The sequence below is a fragment of the Xenopus laevis genome, chromosome 6S (genome assembly GCF_017654675.1).
Source record: "Xenopus laevis strain J_2021 chromosome 6S, Xenopus_laevis_v10.1, whole genome shotgun sequence".
NCBI classification, from domain to species: domain Eukaryota; kingdom Metazoa; phylum Chordata; class Amphibia; order Anura; family Pipidae; genus Xenopus; species Xenopus laevis.
In genome coordinates this window covers 26,889,716-26,912,777 of record NC_054382.1, presented here as the reverse complement: position 1 = coordinate 26,912,777, position 23,062 = coordinate 26,889,716, and positions in this window count along the sequence as shown.

The window sequence follows — 23,062 nt, the reverse complement described above, 5'->3', positions numbered from 1 at the left end:
AAAAAAAAATCTCCCATGATTAACTGCAGTACTTTGTTCAAATTGCTACTATAAAATTCAGAACAATTTGCCTGTAATGATTATGGACTGGATTTATTTTGGGAGGTGGAATAAAAGTGGATATAGCATAAATTATCCTCTAATTATACACCAGTGTCGCCTCAATTATCCTCTTATCAAAATGGTTGTCTAACTGCAGCATTTAGTTTCACTTCATTTTTATAAAAAGAACTTCATACCTTATTATTATTAATCCATTTATTATTTGCGAGGGGATTTATATCTGCACATCCAGCTGCTTGTACCATTTCTGTTCAAAGATGGACTGGGTAGAGACACTAAACTTTGGGCTATGCTGGATCTAGAGCAGGATTTGGAATCTTCTGCAGAAGAAATTGAAGCAGGTTGGTGTTCAGGTGCCAGCAACGACCAAGTAGGAAATCTGTCTGACTATAAAAAATATATATATATTTATTCCTGAACGTTATCTTTGGCTTTTGGATGGAAAGGCATCAGAACTGAACAATATGTTTCCCATAACCGGTTCGATTGTGGACTGAATTGTTGGATTCTACCCCCTTTTTACATTTTCTTCATTTTAATAACCTCCAGTTTCCTCGGTAAGCACTCTGGAAATATCTCCATCTATTTTGTCTGAGGCAATGAGTTTGGTAATTGAAATAATGCATTAATGCCTTTGCCAGCGCACACCACGGGGACCTGCTAATTATTTCTACATTTATGCTAATAAACAATATTATTGTGCCTGAAATATTCTGCTGAAAGTTGGGGGTTCGTTTAGAATGCGTAATCTGCGTAAAATCAGAAAATGTATTTTGCGGTTATATATATTTATATAAAAAAAAGGTATCGGTGTAATTACATCGTCTTGAAAATAGGAAAAAATGTCACTGCTCTCTCTGGAAAATTAAAGCTTATACTGGTAAAATATTAGGGATCACTTTAAAATGTATCCTGTGGCTTTGGGATCTGAGTAAATGTGTTTTGGAAAAGCTCAAAGCAAATGTAGCTATGTGAAAGAGAAAAAGACTGGAAAAAAATATTCTTGAAAAATCCCTGGTTTATTAATTCGTATCCCTTCCTAAATCAGGCTTTTATGTGTTATGTGAAATAAAAGGTGTTTAAATTTGAGATTGTTGTGTAGGTATATTCGCAAGAAAATCAAGATTTTCTTATATTTGTCCTACATTTAGTTTTGGGAAAAATAAATCAGTTTATACCATAAACGGATCCAATGCAAAAATCGGGACTCTCATTTGATTTTGACCACTGTTTTGTGTGTCTAAAAACGAAGGAGTCTGTTATTAGTCCAGTTCAACGTTCAATTGCCAGGGCACTTGGGTAATGAAAAGGTTAAACGCTGTAGGTGCTTTATTATTTGTCCTTAACAATTGTTCCACTTTAAAGCAAAAATAGCAGTAACCTGATCCTCGCACTTACTAAACTACAATGAATAAAAATAAACACTAATAAAAATGACATGGACAAAAACGAATGAGGCTTTTCTTTGACTTGTTTCATATTTCATGTTAGTGAACAGGAGCAGGTATATTAGTCACTTTTATTGCTTTTTTTTTGCCTGCAGCCAGCCTGTTATCCCCTCTATTGGATCTTACAGGTGCATCTATTCCCAGGGAGACTGGCACTATGGGACTTTCCTCTTTATCTTTACTAGTTCACAATCATGTTGTTTAAGGGGTTCCCACTGCAGACAGTAGAAGCTTATATCCCTACAGTCAATTTCCCCAAAGGTATATATTGGCAGCAAAGGGGATAAAGGAATTGGAAAGAATGAGGTCTGGATAATAAATATTGGGAGACCTGCAAAGATCCTAAACCTGCAGAAATGTTGGTGCTTGTAATGGAAGAATACATTTGTCTTTTAACTCAAAACTGTCTATCTATCTATCTATCTATCTATCTATCTATCTATCTATCTATCTATCTATCTATCTATCTATCTATCTATCTATCTAAATATATATACACACACTTCATAGATAAGGCAGAATACAATAAATTTGTGTTGCTCATTTTCCTTTAATTAGTCAAAATGTATCTTCATTAAGTTTACAATTCTCCTATGTTGATTGGTTGATGTTAATGGCTCTTGACTGAATGAAGTGAAGTTTATTGTAAATATTTATTGCTTTTCTTTTCTCTGTCTGTTCCTGTGTCCCCTTGAGAAAGCTCGGCGCTAATGGAGCCACACCTTAAAGGTGTAATGTGCTGTGGGGTGTTTTTGGGTGGCACCAGAATGCAAAAAGCTGGGGGTATGTTCTACTCCGCTACATCTGGTGCTGAACTCTAGGCCACTGCCTGGAGGGATGGGATCCCCTGCTGTTTAATTACTGTCCATCCCAAGGCTTTTCAATGCCTCCCATTGTTCCCATGTTGTAGGGTGTTTTTCGCTCGCTGAGAAGAAGAATCGGCCCGTAGGAGTTGGCCTTTATACGCTTTTTAGCATTCAAAAAAGGATGAAGGTTTTTTTTTCAAGGCAATCTGTGTAAGGTGTGGGAGGGGGGAATTTTAACTGGAAAGGCAGGTGTGGATAATGTAAGATCTGTTACACCTAAAGACGCATTCCCCCCTATTATCACAGGCCAGAGACACATCTAGGCATGTTAACTCTTCCCCTACCAATAGTCAAAGGAAAGATAATATTGACCATTTTCAATGGGCCTTGTGAGCAGCCTCAGTCCCAGGGGCAAGTTCTCATAAGCAGCAGCAACCCTGTGCCAAGTCTATGCAGAATAGCAGAAATGAAGATTTTTATTTAGGGATGTTAAATGCTGGTTTACAGGAGATACAAGGGGCAGTGTTCTTTTTCAGGGGTTAAGTGTACAGCAGGGGTTGTAATTATTAAATACAACAACAGTAGCAGGACAACAGGCTGGATAACCTTTAATAAAGATGTTCATTTATATTTTATGGTTACTTGGCTGTTTAACGTGTCTTATTTGACTTTGTCTCCTTTTACTATCATACCTATGATTTATATGTCCAAAAATATCCTGATAAACTGAGGTGAGTGATGTCAGCAGTTGTAATGATGTCACTTGTGTCACGTGTGTATTATTATAAACAAACCCCCTACTGTAAAATATGCAAATGCTGCTGTAAGATGCCATAGACAGTTAATATTTATTGGGCTGGTGGGGTATATACATGTGTATACAGTATATAAATATATACACATGTATGTATGTGTATGGATATAGATCAGTAATGTGCAGGGCAATTCTTTTAAAGTGCTATCTTAGAATTCTTATGCATAATGTTGCCCCTGCCAGGGAGAATAGGAAGCCCTAATGCTGCTGAATACCTTGACTGTGTGATTTATAATTTGGGGGCTTTGGCATGATAAAGCAGGCTGCCAGGAAGAACACACAGCAGCAGGAAACTGGGGATATTTTTAGCTTTGCGAGACATATGCCGACCCTTCTTGCCTCTCCCCACCCCTTTCACCTCACAAGAAAAATGATTCCATTGCCATTGTGAGTCTCCTTCCAATTTATTTACAACTCTCTATTTACCCCGGAGGACTTCTTAATGTTTCCTGTGGTAGCAGCAGAGACTGGAAGTATATTGCAAATAATATACATTCCTGTAGTGCCGACCCCCTGCCTGGCTGATATCTACCTGGCTCACTGAGCACACCCATTCATTGCTTTATTAATCACCTACACAAATAAACATGCAAAGGAAACAAAGACCTATGGAATCAATACATTTCATTTCACCCGGTGTATGTGTGGTTTAAAGAAAAATATATCTATCTATCTATCTATCTATCTATCTATCTATCTATCTATCTATCTATCTATCTATCTATCTATAGATATAGATATATATAGATATATATATATATATATATATACATATATAATATATATAAATATCTATATATAAAAATATCTATATATATATAGATCAAAACAGAACTTAATTATAGTGCAAAATAATTTTTCGTTTATTTCAACGTTTCGGCTCTGAACTCAAGTGTATTGCACTTTTTCAACATGATAGAACTCTACAGTTGCAGCTTTTTTTTTTTGCAGATCAGTGATCGCATTTATTTTTAATTATTCTAGCAGTGGAGACTGCGAGGCATAGGGAATAAATAGGGAATAAAGGCTAAAAATGCTAATATGATAGATATATATATTTTTTAAATAATCCAGTCTCCATGCCACCTGTCCTGTCATTAAAAAAAAGGTCTGAGGGATGCAAAGGTAGCGTTTTGTTGTCGTTTAACCATTATCAGAATATGTTTGTCTCAGTTTGAGGTCTAATTTGAGGTTTAGTTCCCTTATCTGATTAAATTAACGATTCAACCTATTGATATTACTCATAGAAGTATTTAATGCCTATGTTGGTATCTTGGAATCACAGAAGGAATGGCATAGGGCTGTGTGTAAATGTGTGTAAAGTGGCTGATAACTGATTCTGCCGTGTTGTTATGTTGTGTATTTGTATATTTTGCCTCTATCAACATTAACTCTCTATAACCTATTTACATAGTATTATAATACTCAGGAAACAGCTACATCTAAGCTTTCGCTCCCATCCAGGAAGCAATATTAAAGCAAAATGCAAAGAATAGGTCCCCTCCATCAAATTTTCTTTTAATTTGTCACGAGAAAATCGTTTTTTGGGGGAGGGGGGGGGTTCAATGTCTGTTTCAGCTCTCCGGCAAGTGAAAACAGACGCTTTAATTGCACAAAATTATGGCGATGCCCCCCACCTTTCATTCTGTTTATCTTCAGTTTATTTTTAGTTCACTTCATATGCAAGCACATTTCCCTCGGTGGGATAAGTGCAATTATTTGCTCTACCCGGGGCTCCAGGCATCTCCATGCTAAAATTAGGATACACTGAAATCTGTATATTATCTATCTATCTATCTATCTATCTATCTATCTATCTATCTATCTATCTAAATATCTATCTATCATCTATCTTATCTATCGTCTAGCGCAGCGCGGCGCCTAAAGAAATCTTTTTTTTTTTATCAAAATGGTCGGGAGAGGGGTCTGGCCCGGCGGGGGCCCATTAAGGGTCGGGGCCCACAGGGTTTTTTCCCGGTTTCCCGCCGGGCCAGTCCGACACTGATCTACTATCTATCTATCTATCTATCTATCTATCTATCTATCTATCTATCTATCTATCTATCTATTTATCTATCTGTCATCTATTAATATCTATCTATCTATCTATCTATCTATCTATCTATCTATCTATCTATCTATCTATCTATCTATCTATCTATCTATCTATCTATCTATCTATCATCTATCTATCTGTCATCTATTAATATCTATCTATCTATCTATCTATCTATCTATCTATCTATCTATCTATCTATCTATCTATTTATATATCTATCGTTCTACCTATCTATCATCTATCTATCTATCTATCTATCTATCTATCTATCTATCATCTATCTATCTATCTATCTATCTATCTATCTATCATCTATCTATCTATCTATCTATCTATCTATCTATCTATCTATCTATCTATCTATCATCTATCTATCTGTCATCTATTAATATCTATCTATCTATCTATCTATCTATCTATCTATCTATCTATCTATCTATCTATCTATCTATCTATCTATCTATCTATCTATCTATTTATATATCTATCGTTCTACCTATCTATCATCTATCTATCTATCTATCTATCTATCTATCTATCTATCTATCTATCATCTATCTATCTATCTATCTATCTATCTATCTATCTATCTATCTATCTATCTATCTATATACAAAAACATGTATAAATCTATAGCTTATTTTGTATGTAAATCCTTCAGAGTATGCATAGAAATTTCATGTTTCTTTGTAGAAACAGCAATGGCAGTAAATTCAATAACACTTGAAAAGTAGGCAATGCTATCGATTTTATTTCTAGCCAAGGAGAGGTGAGAATACCAAATGGTCTCCAAATGCGCTCCGCTTAGAGCAATATTCTAATCTAACAGGTGCAGAGAGGTGCAGGCATGAATACCTATGGGAACAATATGCACAATGTAAATACCAGGCAAAACACTGGTCAGTTTAAATCCTCTCTGGTCAATGTCACTTTAAATAATCCACTCGTTGTGTAAATAACGAGAGAGGGAGACAGCTCAAGGGGTGTTTAACCAACTGTAGTGCCAGATGCTCCTCCAATGCATCTACATATAGCATCTCTCTCTCTCTCTCTCTCTCTCTCTCTCTCTCTCTCTCTCTCTGTAATCTCTTTCTAGCTACCTGCAAATCTATTATTGGTGATTGATACAAGTGTTGGTGGAAGCAGAGCGTTGCTGTGAGACCATTGTACTAGCATGGATTGGTACATAGTGCAGTTTGACGGATTGGCGCTACCAGTTGGCGCTACCAGCAGGGGCTTGTTGGAATAGAACATATATATTAGGTTTGGACTTGTTCTTTTGGCAAAGAGCAGCAATGTAATGAAAGGGAAGCTGCAGGAATCCCCCCCACACCTATTGTATCTCGTTGGAGGGGCTGCGAATTCCTGCGCATCCACATGTCTCCCATCCCATCTGCCCAAACGTTACCACTGTAACGGCAGGCTAGCCGGACCACACAGCGCACATGCTGCCGCACTGGTGGGCCCCTGGGTACCCACCCACTGTGTATTTCCAGCATTGACCCGCTGCTGCTACAGCTTCTACTAAACACTGGGCTGTGTTATTTGTTATATCCAGTGGTATAACTAGATATTACTAGGCCCCACAGCAAATACTTTTTCAGGCCCCCAAAATGTCTAGATGTTGATTTGTTTTAGAATATATATTAAAATTGTATATGAATTAGGGATTCATGGAGCCCCTATACCTCCTGCCCCCCCCCTGCAGCCGTAGGGTCTGCTTCCTTTGTAGTGCTACTGGATATAGCTATATACACTTACACACCTATCTATATACAAATGCTCACAGGCAGTATTTTATTATGTATCATTTGGGTTTAGCTATCTGTCGGTCTGTCTGTCTGTCTGTCCATCATCCATCTATATATCCATCCATCCATCTATTATCTATTTATCTATCTATCTATCTATCTATCTATCTATCTATCTATCTATCTATCTATCTATCTATCTATCTATCTATCTAACTATCTCTCTCTCTCTCTCTCTCTCTCTCTCTCTCTCTCTCTCTCTCTCTCTCTCTCTCTCTCTATCATCTATCTATCTATCTATCTATCTATCTATTATCTATCTATCTATCTATCTATCTATCTATCTATCTATCTATCTATCTATCTATCTATCTATCTATCAAACAAGGGTGACAATTTCAAAAGATGCAGCACACACACAAACACATACACGTAACACCTATCTCAGCACACACATTTATCCAAACACACATGCGCGTGTGTACCTACATACACAAACCTTTTTCAGCACATTCATACACATATACACCTATTCAAGATTACATATACTGTCTTTTTTACACACACACACATCCCAACACACATTTACTCACACCTATCTCAAATACACACCTCAGCCTCATTTAAAAACACTGGTCAAATTTGAACCTGGGCAGTAACCCATAGAATCAGACGTTTTTTCTTCATAGTTCTGCCTGCAGTTGGCTAAAAGAAATCTAAGCTCTGATTGGTTGCTGTGGGTTACTGCCCAGGTGCAAATTTGACCAATTTTATAAATGAGCCCAACTTTCTGTTTAGCCCCATCCCATACAAACAACTAACCCACACACACACACGCATGCCTATCCTATATTTATCAGCCAAGCAGATCTGCACTACCAATGTTAACTCTTAGTTCATCTACCAGGGTGCAGCTCCTGGTACTGTATGCACACAAACAAAGTATGGTAGCGCACTCCTGGGACTAAAATATTATTAAAGTCATCAAACATAGAGGAGCATTCCTCTGATGAAGCACCCAGTTGGTGCGAAACGCATGAGGAGTTAGTGGCTAACATGAGGTTTGCAGACAGGGGGAAGACACTGCCATATGGTAGAATATGAGTTTATTTTTTTACAATTATGTCATTTATTGCTGTGGTGATTGTTCACAAATAAATGCTTGAAGTGAGTGACGTGCATATTTGTTTGATTATTTGCATTTACCAAACCACAACACAAAAATACCACACTCAACAGACTCAGTTAAAGTAACTGATTTTAATAAACAAACAAAAGAAATTCATTTTGTTTGTTTATTAAAATGAAATACTGTAATTGAGCCTGTTGAGTGTGGTACTTTTTTGTTATTTTATTTAGATATATATATATATACGTATGTCTAACAGGTATGGGTGGGGTTATCCGGAAACCTGTTATCAAGAAAGCTCTAAATTAGTGGAAGGCTATGTCCCTTAGACTCCATATTAATCAAATAATTCAAATTTTAAAAATTTTTCCTTTATCTCTGTATTAATAAAACAGTACCTTGTACTTGTGTGTTACTTAAGTATAATTAGTGTTACTTAAGTATAATTAATCCTTATTGGAGGCAAAACAATTAATGTTTAAGAGCAGTGGCCGATGGAGAGATTTGTCACCTGCAATTACCTATGCGCGACTAAAGCTGACGAATCTCTCCAAAATGCTTCTCCATTAGATTTAAGGTATGGAGATCCAAATTTCAGAAAGACCGCTTATCCATAAAACCCCAGGACACAAGGCTTCTGGATAATAGATCCTATAACTGTATATACACCAGCATACACATACTGTATACAGTACACCTACCTTTGCCAAAAAACACACATTACTTTATTTTACAAATACATTTATCTCAGCATTTTTTCCCTGTCTCAAACATTGACACACACTTATCCTACACAATCGCTCACTATATGCAATTTTCTCTCAAAAACACACATATGCTCACACATGCCACAAAACAAACTGTTTGTCTTTCTGACAATTTCCAGCATTTGTTTTCTGTCACAAAGACACACATGCACACATCCCAGAACCCACAATGGCACCTACACACATCCCTGAGATTCTATCAACAGTGCAATCCATTCAGTACACACAAGAGATACTGGGCCCATCTGAATTAAAGGTAGCCTGGCTGGCTATACAGGCAGTGATGTGACACTGATAATTGTTGCATCATACAACTTCCTATATTTTTGGTTTTAATTTGCAGTGAACCAAACAAAGATATGTGCAATGTTTAAATCAGCCCACTGTGGAATAAATGGGAACATTGTGCCTGGCTGTTGTTTCCCTCTCTCTGCCTAGAAGACATTATTAGCTGTGACAGCATGCGGCTCAGGCTCCGACAAGAGGATTTTGTAAAGGGATGACAGACAGGAAGGGCAGCAATCATGGGCTTCTTGGGCTAAAGCTCTTTTTTTCCCTTTCTCTCTTTTATCAGAATGTTCTGTTCGATGCCATTTATCCCTGATGATAGAAAATTGCTCTGTTGCCAGGACGCTGCTGCAGAAATAGAGGGCAGGAGCCACATTTCCATTTTCTAGTTTGAAAGCTATTCAAATGAATGGGAGACGGAAAAACACACACACACACACATATATATAATCTATTGTAATATGTGTGTGCGTACACACATGTATAATATATATATATATATATATATATATATATATATATATATATATATATATATATATATATATATATATATACACACACACATATATATATATGTACACACACACAGATTTATACTGCATGCACACATATTTATTTGCATGATATCTATCTATCTATCTATCTATATACACACACACACATATATTCATTTTTTCAAAAAGACATATGTATGATATTATAGAAATAATATTCTCTTATGTTAAATTCAGCTAGTGTGGGTGTTTGTTTTGTTGGGAATATTGCCTACATTATTGTGTTCTGCTAAACCAGTTGAATTGTCTGGGTGTTCGGGGGACCAGCTGAATCCCTTATAGGTGTCACCAGTGATTGCTTTTAGCTGGGTGTTTTCTTGCCAGTGTAAGGCAATTCTCTGTAAAAATCAATATGTCAAATCAGTTTTGCTTTCAGGTTTTTTTTTTGTAATACACCATGTCTAGTGGTTTGTACAAAGGACGTTGTGACAATTTTCTTTTTAGCTGATACTTGAGCATATCCAAGTAACAGGTATTACACTATTACACTGAAGGGACTCTGATGTCACACATACACACACATACAACCCAGAACACACAATATTTTTATGTTGTATATTTGTATGTTTGTAATTATGTGAGTACATGTGGGTGCGTGAAATTTAATATGTGAAATGCTGGTGTGTTTGTGTGTTCTTAGATCGGGCTGTTTGATTTTAACTCAATTGTGAATCACTGTACACTATTGCAGATTGTTGTGGAAAATACAGTGTTTCTTATATTACTATTATTATAGTTTTCTTATATAGATCTGACATATTCTGAAGCTCTTGACAGCACACACACACACACTATAGTTCATTTTATAAGTCACCAAGGAGTTCCACAACCACCTTATGGCACAAAGTCACAGGCCAAGTTAACAGGCACAGTGGCTTGACTATCTAGAAAGCAGACCCCCATGGTCTGCTGTGGGGGCTTAGAAGGGAGGAAGAGGTTGGACGTTAGTGATGTGCGTGTTGACTAAAACTTGACCTGCACTCTAACCTGGTGCACTCCTTTATTTATATGCCACGCAGTGATGTCACAGAAGGGGCAGGACATGCCGGCTTGAGTATATAAAAAGATGAAAACAGAGGTGGAAATAGGACGATAGAAGGTCACCTGAGAACGGTGTGCACAAGTCAACCCAAACCCACCCAACCCATTGGTAAACCCATGGGTCCCACGGGCCCACACATCACTATTGGGGGTGACTTAAGGCAAATACAATAATCCACAATTTAGGTCTTGGCTGGGCTGGTGAAAAAAATTGTTGGTGGGCCCAGTCTCTCGTTGTTGCACCACTGAACAGGCTAAATTATTTTCAATAAGCAAGTCATATAACACAAATGACATCACCGAGCACCAATTATAACTAATGACATCACTAAGTACCAGTCATAAGCAATTTACAGGACATTCATGGCTTTTGGCTATTACACCATATATCCTTATAAATGGTGCTTAGTGATGCATACACTGAATGCTGCATAGTAGTGGGAATCATCTCACACATACACACATATTCACACATACACACATAAACACATACTGTACAGATAGGAAAGGATTGATTGGAATCCCAACCATTCATTAAAGAAGCAGTTCTGGCCCTGGAGTTTCAGTGTGAGTTTTATGGAGAGCCCACTGCTTATTGATTCAGCACTTGCAGAATATTTTCTTTTAGATCACCATAAATCTTCCCTCTCGAAAAAAAACTTAAGGGTTGTGGAGTGATGACTGACATTTTGTGTGTAGAGCCCTGAGCACACTGAACAGACTCATCCAGACAACAAGACATTGAAAAGGATTTGCAGGCATACCCCACCTGCCTGGTCACCCTCCTGCCCAATGGCTCACCCATTCCATAACTGACAGACTGACAGACATACAAGTGTAGTCAGTGAGAGAGAGCTCTAAGAGCATGTAGCATGATATGTACAGTGTAACATCCATGTTATTATACCAACCATTTGAAAGGGGCACCTTAATGACAGTATAACCATTTATCGAGGCCTGAAAATAATGTGGATTAAGAAGTTATATTTCCTTCTGTACTTTAGGTGGTTGCTATGATTCAGTTTCCAAAGTAACAGCCAACTAATATTGTCAGAGGTTAGGAATTATTTGGTGACAGGTTAATCAACAGCAAAACATGAGCAGGCCCAATGGAAACAGGGAACATTTCAATTAAATCACAAAGACTTCAGTTACACTTTCCGTATTAATATGCATATATAATATATAATATGTATGCCATGTATACCATCTTAGTGTCTTTGTAAACAGAATCCCTTATTGCATTCTTCAGATTTAAGCAAACTGTAACTCACATATGTACCATTTAGGCACCCTATAGCAGGTCCGGACTGAGAATTAAAATAGGCCCTGGCATTTCAGGTACACAGAGGCCCAAACAGCCCACATAGAGGCCCAATCAGCCCCCACCAGCCCACTAAATACTGACTTTCTATGGGACCTTATAGCAGCCCCTCTGGCATTTGCCAGAACCCACAGATTGCCAGTCCGGGCCTGCCCTATAGTCAGGCCTGAAATTAGGGAAAAGTGGGCCCCTGGCAATCAAAGAATGATGCCCCCCTGGGCATAAAACTGTACATAAAGAAGGGATGTTTAGAATTGTCACTGTGTGAGAGGATGGGTTCCACAGATCAGCAGTAGTTGCAGGTTGGACATACCTGATCATATATAACAGGACCCTTCTTGTGTTGGGGTGCATAGTATATGCCCCTTCTGCCCTACCCTAATATCTGCCACACTTACAGGAGAAACAGGCCTTACACATCACTTTGCTTATAATAAGACATCATCTAGCCTATTAGGAGCACTTACAATGAATGCTTTTACTACCTGGGACAGTGGCCCGGACTGAGAATTAAAATAGGCCCTGGCAGTGGGCACAGAGGCCTATTTAGCCCACACAGAGGCCCAAACAGCCCCCACCAGCCCATTAAATAATGACTTTCTATGGCACCTTAAAGCAGCCCCTCTGGCATTTACCAGAACCCACAGATTGCCAGTCTGGGCCTGTGACCAGTGACTGTGTGTGTGCTATTTAGAAAAGTGTGCACACCAGAGTTGCACCAGAATTTCCTTCAAAGTTTTACATTTCAATGGACTTTGTGTAATTCTTTGAAATATTTGGGCACAATGCCAGGCAAGTCTAATAACCGGCCTAGCTGGTAACATGGCATAAAAACACACCCACATCTTAAGCCACTTTAACAGCTTTGCTGGTTTCTATGCATGTTTACTAGATATGTGTCCCAGGTCCAAACTGAGATAGTTTCTGCCAGTTAAGTATGTTGGAAAACAACAGACAGAGATTGTTCCATTGCATGTAACTTAATGCAGGGAGGGTCTATTGTTGCTTAGCAATGTGTCTATTGTTGCTTAGCAATGTGATTTTTCTTCTTCCTCTTCCTGTGTGTGCTCTCTATGAAAACTTCCTGTTGCAGACATGTTATGTTGAAGTTTTTATGCTGAGTTCTATAAAGCAACCAAGTCACTGTTCACACAGAAGTTGGTGTGTCTGTCCTCACTTACAGAGAAGCTGCACATGCAGTTCAGATCAGCTGTCTGCTAACAAAGTACACAGAGGCCCCAGTGGCGTAACTACAGCTAACCAGGCCCCCTGAAAAAAAACTTTAGTGCCCGCTCCTCCCCTCCAGCCCAGTGAGAAAGCTTTTACTCCACCCCTGCAGCTCTATTACTTGCGGTGGGTGATGATCTTTCTAATAATTAAGGTTGCCACCCGGCCGGTATTTTACTGGCCTAGCCGGTAAAACATCTGCCAAAGCCGGGGCCGGTATTACAAATTTACTGGCAATGTAGCTGCCGGTAAATTTGTAATACCCTTAAAAAGACCCCCTCGGCCTGCCCCCAATCCCCTGTAAACTTATCTTTTTCCTCCGTTTTTGTCCTGGCCGCACCATGGCCCTACCCCTTTTATGAAAAACCACACCCCTTTAACGTCACACCCGCCCCTTTTTGTACAAGCCCCCCCACTAGCCGGTAAAAAATCTAGCAAAAGGTGGCAACCCTACTAATAATGTGCAGATTATGCCACTGCAGAGGCCCAAGCAGCCCCCACAGGATCAATAAATAGTGAATATCCATGGCATCCTACAGTAGCCCCTCTGGCATTGGTCAGAATCTACAGATTGCCAGTCTGGGCAGAACTGGATATGTAGACATAATGCTCCAGGGCCAAACCCCCATTTTACGGTGCATTCACTCCCACACACAAGGTCGGACTGGGCAGATGGGACACCGGGCCGGCACAGACTTGCTCTCCTGATTAGTGTGGTGGCAAGGTGTAAAAGTCAGAGGGGCCCCTGCCAGCAGGACCCTTTAGGTTGCAGTTTCTGTAGGCCCCCAATGCTCCACTCCAACCCTGCCCTCACACTCCTGTTTGCTTTCTCCCTTCTGCACCCCCGTCTTGTTTGTCTATGCATGTTCTTCAGTTCATAGCAGATAACAGATAATTAGTGCAGGATACAATGGTTTTATTTGTTACACGGGTGGAAATGCTATTCATTTCTCTACAGAACTAAAAGAAAATGTCAGGGCATTTGTTGCCATGAAATAGTTTCTCTGTAGGAGATGAATGAACAGAAACAAACTTAAAGTATATATATTTTTCTAAATGGCATTACTGTCCTTTTAAAGTTTCCGCTGTATATTATTACCACATCTTAGTGGGAGCAAGAAGCAAAGTGTAGAAATAATAACCAGGGTCCATTTATTAGTTATTACTGATTCCCCAACTGTGCCAGTGGTTTCCTCTGATAGTAAATATTGTAGCACATAACTTTATAGCTGCAGTCTCTTTCCGTTTTGTTGCAAATGTCACTTTTCAAATGTCACATGAAAAAAATGTAGGGACCTATAGGATATCCTATCCCTATAGAGTTAATCCCCTACCTTTTGTATGTAGTTCTCTTTTCCCTTGTTATTGGGCCAAGCCCTTGTAACTGGCAAAGTGTAACACCCACACCTATTGGACAAAGAGTGTAATGACACTCCCCTGCCACACTGCTATATAGTGTGTGTAGGGAGTGTCCTCTTCCTCTTTGGCTCCTGGTGCTGCTGCTAGGTGAATCTCCATTGAGCCTGGGATCACCATAGGCCCCAGTAAAGCCTTTACCCTAAAGGGACCTGACACCTTTAGTGCTAAGTCGGGGACCAGGTAAACCCCGTGAACGAGGACCAGCTAAATAGTAAGATACTGTTATAGTTCTCTCTAGGAGAGAAAGACAGAGAGGTGTAGCAGAAAGAGCAGCTGTCGCTCCAACGAGGATTTGTAGTAGGGAGTAGCTTCCCACAAGGCCTGTTTGCCTTTAGAGCAGGGAACTCAGTTGTTAGGGCAGTAGGTGAGCAAAGGACTACCTGACCCCTACCTGATTGATCCCGATCCCCTCACTGTGCAACGTCGGTTGAACTGGGATTTGATATACACCTATCTGCAATATCCTTTGGGAGTCGCATCTGTTTGACTGTGAACCTTTACTGTCCCAAGAGATTCCATCTGCTGTGTCCTCAGAACTGTTGTAAGTAAACCTGTGGTCATTTGCCTTTGGCATAATAAACCTGTGCTCCTGTTTAACCCTTCTAAAAGAACCTCCTGGCGTCCATTCTTCTATTTGCACTTATATGCCTGTGAGTTGTAGTTCAACTATAGTTTAAAGGGGAAGCTTCCATTTGGCGAAGGCTCTGCCCTGGGTGAAGATTCGCATTGTAACCCATGCTCACTATCTAGCTGGTCACCCTTAACTCCTAATTGGCAGATTAGGCCAGATAAGCGTTACATTTTGGCGCCCAACGTGGGGCCCCGCCCCTAAATCCAGGCTATTTTTGTATTTTTGTGATTTAGTGTTTTTGTGCACTGTCGCTTTAAATTTTCGTGACAGGCGGCGGACCTGATTGGCAAAAGGCTGCCTGCACGTCTTTTTCTACTAAATTTGCTAGGTGTTTTTCCCCTGGTATCTCAGGGCCGTGGGTTCGGGCTTGGAGGTTCTATTCCCGATACACGAGCCTGCGCCATAGCTCAAGTCTCGCTAGCGCGAGATTTAGCTGGCGCCAATCTTTTTCCCGCGCAGTAATTGTTGGCGCGCTTTGGGAGTAAGGCGGTCCCTGACGTCACGTCCCGCCGCCATTTTGTACAGGAGTTTCCTAGAAGACGGATGCGTGTGCTACAGCTCCCTTCTACATTGGGATCAAACCTTAGCGGCTGCTACAGGCTTATGTCCTACAACTCCTCTACATCTCAGCGGTACCAGCTACCTTACCGCTTCTCATTTCAGCGAACCGGAGGATTTCTACACCGCTCCTGGTTCAAGGTGCTGCACCATCACGGACCACGGCTGTGGCCCATCCACGTGCAGACCTTCCGGACTTCACTACTGACTGCCCTGCGGCTGCGGGCATAGTGGAGGACTATTCTACATTCTTCATTCCGGTAAAACCCTTTTCAGTTATTATGGCTGACCATTCCTGGGAGGGTTGGGCGGATGCGGAGGAGAACCTATCTGGGGCTCCGCTGTTCTCGGATGAGGACATAGAAGATGTAGACTTTGGCCTTAGATATATTTGGGCCGGGACATATGGAGAAAAACTAAATGTCCACTATAACCGGATAGTTGTTCCCTATTGCGGGCACTGTACCCGTGAACTATCCACAGAGACCTGTAATTTCCACTCATCGTGCCCCCATTGTTTTCACGAGTGCTGGTTAGGTCCCTATGTACTTTATGCTGATCCTAAAAAGGGCATAAAGACAAAATCCATCGCTACAGACACAGATGGACTGTCTTCAGTGTCAGGAGACTCTGCTCCTGCACCTGTTCCCGCATATCCTCTTCACTTCTCCTCAGGGTGCCCACCCAGCAAGCAAAGCCTGATCGTTCCTATAAAAGCTTTGTCTATTTCACCTGGAGTAGGCGCTAGTGGGGATGCAGCCACAAAGCGTGAGGATACACGTGTTCCACCCAGAGGGAGGGGGAGTACTATGCGCAGGAACCCTGATATTGTACCTAGGCCTATCACTCCTAGGCCGGCTACACCCAAGCCTGCCATGCCTAGGCCTGCTACTCCAAAGCCAACCACTGCACCAAAGGATGAGGCTTCATCCACAGTGGTTCCATCAGAGCATTCCAGTTCTCAGCAGCCTGTTGCCTGCTTGTCAACACCCTTGCTTTCTCCAGAGGCACAAGGTTTCTGGGTCGCTCAGGGAAGGGCCGACCCCAAGAAGGCACGCACAGTTTCACGGGTGCAACGCATCATCAATGCCCGTGTGCGTGACCGTTGGGGATATCCCATGCCCTATGCACCTGAGTGGGTTTATGACGAAGTAGAGAAGAATTTGGAAGAATGGCTTTATGGAGAACTTCTAAGGAAAACAGATGTGGGACCCAAGGGATTGTTTCAAAGCGATCCACAGAAGCGGCAGCGTGACATGGTCTTCCTCTGTGACACCCTCAGCGAATGGTGGTATGGGCGTACCATCTTAAAGCACCATGTTAAAAGTTGTGGGAAGTTTCAAGAGGACCGCTTCTTCAGTTTGTCAACCACTCTGCCTAATGGAGGGAAGGTAGATAAGCCTCACCCTTCTTACTATCTATCCTATGAACATACCCTGGAAAAGTATGGGATGATTTCTTAAGCTGTCCACAGTGGATCCGGCTGGACCCTGTGTGTTGTAACTTTTCAGTATGCCTCTAAGAGTGAGAATTCCTCTTAGAGATGATTTGTTTACACTTGAGGACGTCGTTTGATTGCCCCAAGTTTTGGGCCTTCTTCATTGTTCTTCAAGATTGATGCCCCAAGTTTTGGGCCTTCTTCATTGTTTTGTTCACTCATTGTTCCATTTCTGGACTTCTGAACATTGTCTGGAACTTGTAAATAGTTGGGTTCATGAGACAAAGACTGCTGAGCCCCCACCAAAACTCTTCTACCTCTAACTACTCGCTGAGTAGCACCTTTATTCTTCACCTTACTACTCCCCAAGTGGCTCTCAGTGACTTTGTACACTTGGGTAGGGGGGGGGGGGTGTGATATGAATAAAGCTTTTGGTTATGGTGGGGTCATGTAACTCAACTGCAATAAAAATGAGTGTTCATGTGTGAAAAGAAATCTATGCTAATTTTTCTTTTCAGCCAAGCCTGTGCCTGGACCTCCTGATACACTATGGATGGTTCAAGTGTCGTAAGTTAAGTGCCTGAGTGTTCCTATAAGGACCTCATGAATGTAATAAAGTTATGCAACTGAAGTTATTTGCACTGAAACTTATCCAATACAGTATTGCACTTTTGCTCTTTACTGTTCTTTTCTCCACAGTACCCATTGTTACCAGGTATTCCTCAGGAGAGGATACCAGAAGAGTGATGTTCAATGGTATTGTTGGTTTGCACTTATATATTCACTTTGTTACTATTGTGTCTATATCGTTTCACCATTGTCGGGACGAAATGGATTTTTCCCCCGGGTGTATGTAGGGACCTATAGGATATCCTATCCCTATAGAGTTAATCCCCTACCTTTTGTATGTAGTTCTCTTTTCCCTTGTTATTGGGCCAAGCCCTTGTAACTGGCAAAGTGTAACACCCACACCTATTGGACAAAGAGTGTAATGACACTCCCCTGCCACACTGCTATATAGTGTGTGTAGGGAGTGTCCTCTTCCTCTTTGGCTCCTGGTGCTGCTGCTAGGTGAATCTCCATTGAGCCTGGGATCACCATAGGCCCCAGTAAAGCCTTTACCCTAAAGGGACCTGACACCTTTAGTGCTAAGTCGGGGACCAGGTAAACCCCGTGAACGAGGACCAGCTAAATAGTAAGATACTGTTATAGTTCTCTCTAGGAGAGAAAGACAGAGAGGTGTAGCAGAAAGAGCAGCTGTCGCTCCAACGAGGATTTGTAGTAGGGAGTAGCTTCCCACAAGGCCTGTTTGCCTTTAGAGCAGGGAACTCAGTTGTTAGGGCAGTAGGTGAGCAAAGGACTACCTGACCCCTACCTGATTGATCCCGATCCCCTCACTGTGCAACGTCGGTTGAACTGGGATTTGATATACACCTATCTGCAATATCCTTTGGGAGTCGCATCTGTTTGACTGTGAACCTTTACTGTCCCAAGAGATTCCATCTGCTGTGTCCTCAGAACTGTTGTAAGTAAACCTGTGGTCATTTGCCTTTGGCATAATAAACCTGTGCTCCTGTTTAACCCTTCTAAAAGAACCTCCTGGCGTCCATTCTTCTATTTGCACTTATATGCCTGTGAGTTGTAGTTCAACTATAGTTTAAAGGGGAAGCTTCCATTTGGCGAAGGCTCTGCCCTGGGTGAAGATTCGCATTTGTAACCCATGCTCACTATCTAGCTGGTCACCCTTAACTCCTAATTGGCAGATTAGGCCAGATAAGCGTTACAAAAACATGACAATAATTTTTATCTCCACTGTGATTAGCAGCATGAGTCTAGCCACCAAATCGAATTGCTCTGCGTCAAGTCCTCTAATTTACCAATATCTTGCAAAACCACTGCCTACAATGTCAAATAATTGAATTTTTCTCATGAGATCTATAGAAATCGCTCGATTAGAACATTCATGATTTGAAAGGGAAAAAAAGAACAGATTTTCAGTGCTACAAGAGGAGGGGGTAATACAAATAAAGGAGAGGGCATAATGTGCGTTTTATATTGGGGCAAGCTCACATTCAGGAATTTTGTTATGGTAATGTAGATTATGTGTCCTTTTTTTTTTTAATTATACTAAAGGTGAAAGAGATTTATATGAAGCTCTTTTGGGCTCATTTTAAGGGTGCACTGAAGATAGAGCTAAAGATGAGTGGAGCCTTGTTATTGCAAAGTTTTGCATTAAGGGGCAGATTTATCAAGAGTCAAATTTAGAGTTCATGGGAGTTTGTAAAAACTCCCATAAACTCCCATGAACTCGAAATTAGAATAAAAAACGACCAATCAAAACCCGATTCGAGTTTTTTCTCCAAAAAGATTTTCAGGAAGGCTGCAAACAACTCCAAATGGATCCCAGGATGTCCCCCATAGACTAAAATAGCAATTCGGCAGGTTTAAGGTGGCGAATAGTCAAAATATTCAAATTCTGAAAGGGCCAGTACATGATAAATTTCGAAAATCGAATTTGAATTTCTAAAAAACTCGAATCGAATTTTAACTATTCCCTAGTTGCATTACACCAAAAAAACTAGAAAATTCTAATTTTCCCTTCGACCCTTAATAAATCTGCCCCTTCGTTGGAGCCCCAATCTAAGGGGAAATTTATGTATTTCAGCAAGTTCCAATGTTCTGCCCCTGCTGTGGTTACATTATAACCCTTAGCATCCTATGATACTAAGAACCCAGAGGAAGGGCTGATACACTTACGTGAAATGCAGACTTAATTTGAATGCATGAAGGCACAAAGAGTGTCGGACTGTGGTGCCAAGGGCCCACCACAGGCCTACTCTCCAAAAATTTTTCTCTCTTCCTCTCTTCCCTCACCTGATTTATTCTGTAATGGGGTTATATGTGGCAGTAACATATAGTAATCAATCAGAACAGCATTTACTATAACCTTTTTAAAAACAAACACCTTATTGGTTGCTATGGGTTACTGCACCTGGGCAAGATTAGTGCCTTAAATTACATACAGTATTGGGAGTAAGTCGCTACTCCTCCCACACTCTCATTTATCCTTCCCTTAGTTTCTCCTCTTTGACGTCATACAGAAATAGGGAAGCGGCATTGGGCACAAGCATTGGCATTTCTAGGGAAGCTATGCAACATGTTGTGTGAAGAAAATAATACTGTGTGATAAGTTAAAAATAGCAATATTAGCCAATAACTGGCTCTGAGTACTGTAAAAGGAGCTCTATTTCTGCACAAGCTCAGCACTGGCTGTTCACTGCATATGAGCATGTGACAGTCACAAAAATAAGAGGTAACCTGCCCCCAGCTCTGTCACTGGTAAGTGGATAATTTTTTTTTTTAAATTTTAGTTTTTTAAAATATTTAGGCATTCTTGGGTCACCCCCTAAAAACTGCCACTTTAGGCACAGACACACGGGTAACAATATATTAATATGGCCCCTTTCTGCAAGGCTCTTTTATAAAAAAAAAAAAAAGCACTTTTAGTTTAAAAGTACTATGGGCTTGTTTGCTCAGATTTGCTTTACTCTAATTGCAGCGTCTCATTATCTGTGAACTATCTAATGCAAATACGATAAATCATATTCACACCATTAATTTAGCTTCCCCTTGTCATTCCATATCCTCAGGTAACTGCTACAAAACACACAGTCAGGAAATCTTGTACCAGTAAACTGACAAGTTGAAAGGCTCCTTGATCTATAGAGGCAGAAGTGTTGGAGCTTTGCTGTGCAAAATGGGATGAGGCTCTTTGCAGGAGTATTGACATGTCAGTGCAGAGAGCACAATGATTTATTTTCCTTGCAACTGAGCCATGTGTAAGAAACTTGTTAAAGGAATGTCTTGTATTAGATGTAGATTGTTGTCAGATGGGATAATATAGAATTGTTTAACCACATTAAACACAAAGGAGGAACTCGCCCAAATGAGGAAAATGTATGGCACCATAAAGAGCAAGCCTGGATTTTTTTAAAGGGGAAGTTCCCTTGAGTCATTAGTTAGGCTCTTGGTTCATTCATTAGGCCCTTGGATCATTAGTTAGGCTCAATTAACATAAAGGAATTCATAGGTATTTGGTGATTTGGACATTAAGCATACGGCAGCCACTCACTATAGCAATAACATTTACCACTAGAGACTGCTGATGAGTAATTACTAGGCGACTTGCAAAATGCTACATCAGTAATGTCTGAACGGACAACCGCACAGATATGCTTTCCTGCATATAGACAAACACAAATGCAAAAAAAGAGTGGGCACCCACATAAACTGGACAAAAGGATATAGCAGTCCTAACTAAATCACCCATCATCATTAGTAAGCCAGATGGAAATTGTAGCAGCAACACCACACCTGGAGTAAACAAGGTGAAAGGCAGGATTTACATGTTGTCAGGTTTTGCAGAATATACTATGATATGGAAGCCTGGGATCCATGTACGGAGAAGCAGTAACACCAGGCACAATGAAGGTGTTACAGAGAGTGTTGAATGCATTTGCAATATGCAGTGCTGCCATTAGGGGGGTACAAGGGGTACTGCAGTCAGGAGCCTCATGGCATAGGAAAGCCCAGAGATGGAAAAGTCGGTGGTTGTGAAGGGGTGGGCTTGTGAGTAGTGGGAGTAGTAGTGTTGTGCAGGCCGTCTCGATTCCCGTGGGTAGAGCAGATTTGGGCTGACTCCTGCACACTGTCTGCAGGTTTCGGGTGGGTTCAGGTTCAGCTCTTCTTTCCGTTCTCCCCACCTGCTTCTTGTTCCAGCAGCACCTATTTATAGGCACGTGCAGGCCTGGACTGGGAGTCAAAATAGGCCCTGCCATTCCAAGTACACAGAGGCCCAAACAGCCCCCTACCAGCCCAAAACAGCCTCCTACCAGCCCACTATATGGAAACTTTCTATGGAACCACACAGCAGCCCCTCTGGCATTTGCCAGAACCCACAGATTGCCAGTCCGGGCCTGGGCACGTGCCTGCCCACCCCCCTTTCTATGAATTAAAGTGCTAGGCTGGTTAGGGTTGGGTAAGGGTCTGGAGCGAGTGGGTTATGGTCGGGTGTAAGTCAAATCTTTTTTTCGACCTGTACATCACTTGTGGGCAGGGTTTTTGTGGCTCATGGGTGAAATTTTAGGACTTACCCCCATAATAAAAACACTATTTTTGCCCAGGTGCAGTAACCTATAGCAACCAATAAGTACAATCAACTTGCTGATTGCCTGCTACAGGTATGAGAACAGTAACCAACTTTTCACTTTTTATTACATGGGTACATTTATGAAAAATGTTAAAGGAGGCTCAGCTATAAACCAATTTTAGCATTTGCACTTGCATTTGTAAATAACCCAAAGAGGTAGGCACTCTACATACACCCCATGCTCAACCTCCCACATGCACCCTGGCATTTCAGGTTAAGTGGCTGGCATGCAGGGAAAAGTTGGCATCCACGTGATAGAACCTCCCACCCCTAAAGTATCCTGAATAGAAAAATCACTACATTGTTATCAGCTTTCTCACCTTCTCGTTGCTAAGCAGTGCTGCTAAGCAGTGCTGCATATTCAACCAAAATGGACACACAATGGCAAAATTGTGTTCTCTCTCCTTTATTGAAGCATTTGCCAGTAGGCAAATTCAGCATAACTTTATTACTATCCCCACAGAAGTCCTTTGATAAATCAGATGCTATTCTCGTTCTGCCTGTTCCCATACACTTTAGGGACATGGTTTACA